Source organism: Triticum aestivum, chromosome 7B (genome assembly GCF_018294505.1).
Source record: "Triticum aestivum cultivar Chinese Spring chromosome 7B, IWGSC CS RefSeq v2.1, whole genome shotgun sequence".
Lineage (NCBI taxonomy): Eukaryota > Viridiplantae > Streptophyta > Magnoliopsida > Poales > Poaceae > Triticum > Triticum aestivum.
Genome location: NC_057813.1, coordinates 115,070,377 through 115,076,413, shown reverse-complemented (window position 1 = coordinate 115,076,413; position 6,037 = coordinate 115,070,377).

Genomic DNA, 6,037 nt, shown 5'->3' with positions numbered 1-6,037 from the left:
GTTCCAGGAGTTGAAGTTAATATTTCAAGCAAATGCCCGGATTGAGAGATATGAAGTCTCCAATAAGTTCTATAGCTGCAAGATGGAGGAGAATAGTTCTGTCAGTGAACATATACTCAAAATGTCTGAGTATAATAATCACTTGATTCAACTGGGAGTTAATCTTCCTGATGATAGTGTCATTGACAGAATTCTTCAATCACTGCCACCAAGCTACAAGATCTTCGTGATGAACTATAATATGCAAGGGATGAACAGGACTATTCCCGAGCTCTTCGCAATGCTAAAAGCCGCGGAGGTAGAAATCAAGAAGGAGCATCAAGTGTTGTTGGTTAATAAGACCGCCAGTTTCAAGAAAAAGGGCAAAGGGAAGAAGAAGGGGAACTTCAAGAAGAACAGTAAGCAAGTTGCTGCTCAAGAGAAGAAACCCAAGTCCGGACCTAAGCCTGAAACTGAGTGCTTCTACTGCAAGCAGACTGGACACTGGAAGCGGAACTGCCCCAAGTATTTGGCGGATAAGAAGGATGGCAAGGTGAACAAAGGTATATGTGATATACATGTTATTGATGTGTACCTTACTAGAGCTCGCAGTAGCACCTGGGTATTTGATACTGGTTCTGTTGCTAACATTTGCAACTCGAAACAGGGACTACGGAATAAGCGAGCACTGGCCAAGGATGAGGTGACGATGCGCGTGGGAAACGGTTCCGAAGTCAATGTGGTCGCGGTCGGCACACTACCTCTACATCTACCTTTGGGATTAGTTTTAGACCTGAATAATTGTTATTTGGTGCCAGCGTTGAGCATGATCATTATATCTGGATCTTGTTTGATGCGAGATGGTTATTCATTTAAATCAGAGAATAATGGTTGTTCTATTTATATGAGTAATATCTTTTATGGTCATGCACCCTTGAAGAGTGGTCTATTTTTATTGAATCTCGATAGTAGTGATACACATATTCATAGTGTTGAAACCAAAAGATGCAGAGTTAATAATGACAGTGCAACTTATTTGTGGCACTGCCATTTAGGTCATATCGGTGTAAAGCGCATGAAGAAACTCCATACTGATGGAATTTTGGAATCACTTGATTATGAATCACTTGGTAATTGCGAACCGTGCCTCATGGGCAAGATGACTAAAACACCGTTCTCCGGTACTATGGAGAGAGCAATAGATTTGTTGGAAATCATACATACTGATGTTTGTGGTCCAATGAATGTTGAGGCTCGCGGCGGGTATCGTTATTTTCTCACCTTCAAAGATGATTTGAGCAGATATGGGTATATCTACTTGATGAAACACAAGTCTGAAACATTTAAAAAGTTCAAAGAATTTCAGAGTGAAGTGGAAAATCATCGTAACAAGAAAAATAAAATTTCTACAATCTGATCGTGGAGGAGAATATTTGAGTTACGAGTTTGGTCTACAGTTAAAACAATGCGGAATAGTTTCGCAACTCACGCCACCCGGAACACCACAACGAAATGGTGTGTCCGAACATCGCAATCGTACTTTACTAGATATGGTGCGATCTATGATGTCTCTTACTGATTTACCGCTATCGTTTTGGGGTTATGCTTTAGAGACGGCCGCATTCACGTTAAATAGGGCACCATCAAAATCCGTTGAGACGACGCCTTATGAACTGTGGTTTGGCAAGAAACCAAAGTTGTCATTTCTTAAAGTTTGGGGTTGCGACGCTTATGTGAAAAAACTTCAACCAGATAAGCTCGAACCTAAATCGGAGAAATGTGTCTTCATAGGATACCCAAAAGAAACAGTTGGGTACACCTTCTATCACAGATCCGAAGGCAAGACATTCGTTGCTAAGAATGGATCCTTTCTAGAGAAGGAGTTTCTCTCGAAAGAAGTGAGTGGGAGGAAAGTAGAACTTGATGAGGTAACTATACCTGCTCCCTTATTGGAAAGTAGTTCATCACATGAATCGGTTCCTGTGACACCTACACCAATTAGTGAGGAAGCTAATGATATTGATCATGAAACTTCAGATCAAATTTCTACTGAACTTCGAAGGTCTACCAGATAAGATCCGCACCAGAGTGGTACGGTAATCCTATTCTGGAAGTCATGTTGCTTGACCATGACGAACCTACAAACTATGAGGAAGCGATGATGAGCCCAGATTCCGCAAAATGGCTAGAGGCCATGAAATCTGAGATGGGATCCATGTATGAGAACAAAGTATGGACTTTGGTTGACTTGCCCGATGATCGGCAGGCCATTGAGAACAAATGGATCTTTAAGAAGAAGACTGACGCTGATGGTAATGTAACTGTCTATAAAGCTCGACTTGTTGCGAAAGGTTTTCGACAAGTTCAAGGAGTTGACTACGATGAGACTTTATCACCCGTAGCAATGCTTAAGTCTGTCCGAATCATGTTAGCTATTGCTGCATTTCATGATTATGAAATTTGGCAAATGGATGTCAAAACTGCATTCTTGAATGGATTTCTGGAAGAAGAGTTGTATATGATGCAGCCAGAAGGTTTTGTTAATCCAAAAGGTGCTAACAAAGTGTGCAAGCTCTAGCGTTCCATTTATGGACTGGTGCAAGCATCTCGGAGTTGGAATAAACACTTTGATAGTGTGATCAAAGCATATGGTTTTATATAGACTTTTGTAGAAGCCTGTATTTACAAGAAAGTGAGTGGGAGCTCTGTAGCATTTCTGATATTATATGTAGATGACATATTATTAATTGGAAATGATATAGAATTTCTGGATAGTATAAAGGGATACTTGAATAAAAGTTTTTCAATGAAAGACCTCGGTGAAGCTGCTTACATATTGGGCATCAAGATCTATAGAGATAGATCAAGACGCTTAATAGGACTTTCACAAAGCACATACCTTGATAAAATTTTGAAAAGGTTCAAAATGGATCAGGCAAAGAAAGGGTTCTTGCCCGTACTACAAGGTGTGAAGTTGAGTCAAACTCAATGCCCGACCACAGCAGAAGATAGAGAGAAAATGAAAGATGTTCCCTATGCTTCAGCCATAGGTTCTATCATGTATGCAATGCTGTGTACCAGACCTGACGTATGCTTAGCAATAAGCTTGGCAGGAAGGTACCAAAGTAATCCAGGAGTGGATCACTGGACAGCGGTCAAGAACATCCTGAAATACCTGAAAAGGACTAAGGATATGTTTCTCGTATATGGAGGTGACAAAGAGCTAGTCGTAAATGGTTACGTCGATGCAAGCTTTGACACTGATCCGGACGATTCTAAATCGCAAACCGGATACGTGTTTTTATTAAACGGTGGAGCTGTAAGTTGGTGCAGTTCTAAACAAAGCGTCGTGGCGGGATCTACATGTGAAGCGGAGTACATAGCTGCTTCGGAAGCAGCAAATGAAGGAGTCTGGATGAAGGAGTTCATTTCTGATCTAGGTGTCATACCTAGTGCATCGGGACCAATGAAAATCTTCTGTGACAATACTGGTGCAATTGCCTTGGCAAAGGAATCCAGATTTCACAAGAGGACCAAGCACATCAAGAGACGCTTCAATTCCATTCGGGACGAAGTCCAAGTGGGAGACATAGAGATTTGCAAGATACATACGGATCTGAATGTTGCAGACCCATTGACTAAGCCACTCTCACGAGCAAAACATGATCAGCACCAAGACTCCATGGGTGTTAGAATCATCACTATGTAATCTAGATTATTGACTCTAGTGCAAGTGGGAGACTGAAGGAAATATGCCCTAGAGGCAATAATAAAGTTATTATTTATTTCCTCATATCATGATAAATGTTTATTATTCATGCTAGAATTGTATTAACCGGAAACATGATACATGTGTGAATACATAGACAAACATATAGTCACTAGTATGCCTCTACTTGACTAGCTCATTAATCAAAGATGGTTATGTTTCCTAACCATAGACATGTGTTGTCATTTGATTAATGGGATCACATCATTAGGAGAATGATGTGATTGACATGACCCGTTCCGTTAGCCTAGCACTTGATCATTTAATATATTGCTATTGCTTTCTTCATGACTTATACATGTTCCTGTAACTATGAGAATTATGCAACTCCCGTTTACCGGAGGAACACTTTGTGTGCTACCAAACGTCACAACGTAACTGGGTGATTATAAAGGTGCTCTACAGGTGTCTCCAAAGGTACTTGTTGGGTTGGCGTATTTCGAGATTAGGATTTGTCACTCCGATTGTCGGAGAGGTATCTCTGGGCCCTCTCGGTAATGCACATCACTTAAGCCTTGCAAGCATTGCAACTAATGAGTTAGTTGCGAGATGATGTATTACGGAACGAGTAAAGAGACTTGCCGGTAACGAGATTGAACTAGGTATTGGATACCGACGGTCGAATCTCAGGCAAGTAACATACCGATGACAAAGGGAACAACGTATGTTGTTATGCTACCAAACGTCACAACGTAACTGGGTGATTATAAAGGAGTACTACAGGTGTCTCCGAAGGTACATGTTGAGTTGGCGTATTTCGAGATTAAGTTTTGTCACTCCGATTGTCAGAGAGGTATCTCTGGGCCCTCTCGGTAATGCACATCATTATAAGCCTTGCAAGCAATGTGACCAAATGAGTTGGTTACGGGATGATGCATTACGTAACGAGTAAAGAGACTTGCCGGTAACGAGATTGAACTAGGTATTGGATACCGACGATCAAATCTCGGGCAAGTAACATACCGATGACAAAAGGAACAACGTATGTTGTTATGTAGTTTGACCGATAAAGATCTTCGTAGAATATGTAGGAACCAATATGGGCATCCAGGTTCCGCTATTGGTTATTGACCGAGAATAGTTCTAAGTCAAGTCTACATAGTTCTCGAACCCGTAGGGTCCGCACGCTTAACGTTACGATGACAGTTTTATTATGAGTTTATAAGTTTTGATGTACTGAAGTTTGTTCGGAGTCCCGGATGTGATCACAGACATGACGAGGAGTCTCGAAATGGTCGAGACATAAAGATTGATATATTGGAAGCCTATGTTTGGACATCGGAAAGGTTCCGGGTGAAATCGGGATTTTACCGGAACACCGGGGGGTTACCGGAACCCTCCCGGGGGTTAATGGGCCTTAGTGGGCCATGAGGGAGAAGAGGAGGGCCGGCCAGGGCAGGCCGCGCGCCCCCTCCCCCCTAGTCCGAATAGGACAAGGAAGGGGGGGGGGCGCCCCCCTTTCCTCTTTCCCCTCCCCCCTTTCCTTCTCCACCAAGGCAAGAAGGGGGAGTCCTACTCCCGGTGGGAGTAGGACTCCTCCAGGCGCACCCCAAGGGGGCCGGCCGCACCTCCCCTCCCTCCTTTATATACGGGGGCAGGGGGCACCCCATAACACACAAGTTGATCTACGGATCATTCCTTAGCCGTGTGCGGTGCCCCCCTCCACCATATTCCACCTCGGCCATATCGTCGCGGAGTTTAGGCGAAGCCCTACGCCGGTAGAACATCATCATCGTCACCACGCCGTCGTGCTGATGGAACTCATCCCCGACACCCTACTGGACCAGAGTCCGGGGATCGTCATCGAGCTGAACGTGTGCTGAACTCGGAGGTGTCGTACATTCGGTACTTGGATCGGTCGGATCGTGAAGACGTACGACTACATCAACCGCGTTGTCATAACGCTTCTGCTTACAGTCTACGAGGGTACGTGGACAACACTCTCCTCTCTTGTTGCTATGTCATCACCATGATCTTGCGTGTGCGTAGGAATTTTTTTTGAAATTACTACGTTGCCCAACACTTGCTGTTGCTGTTGCTGTTGCTGTTGTTGTGTTGTTGTTGATGTTGTTGTTGTTGTTGTTGTTGTTGCTGTTGGTGTTGTTGTTGTTGTTGTTGTTGTTGTTGTTGTTGTTGTTGTTGTTGTTGTTGTTGTTGTTGTTGTTGTTGTTGTTGTTGTTGTTGTTGTTGTTGTTGTTGTTGTTGTTGTTGTTGTTGTTGTTGTTGTTGTTGTTGTTGTTGTTGTTGTTGTTGTTGCTGTTGCTGTTGTTGTTGTTGCTGTTGTTGTTG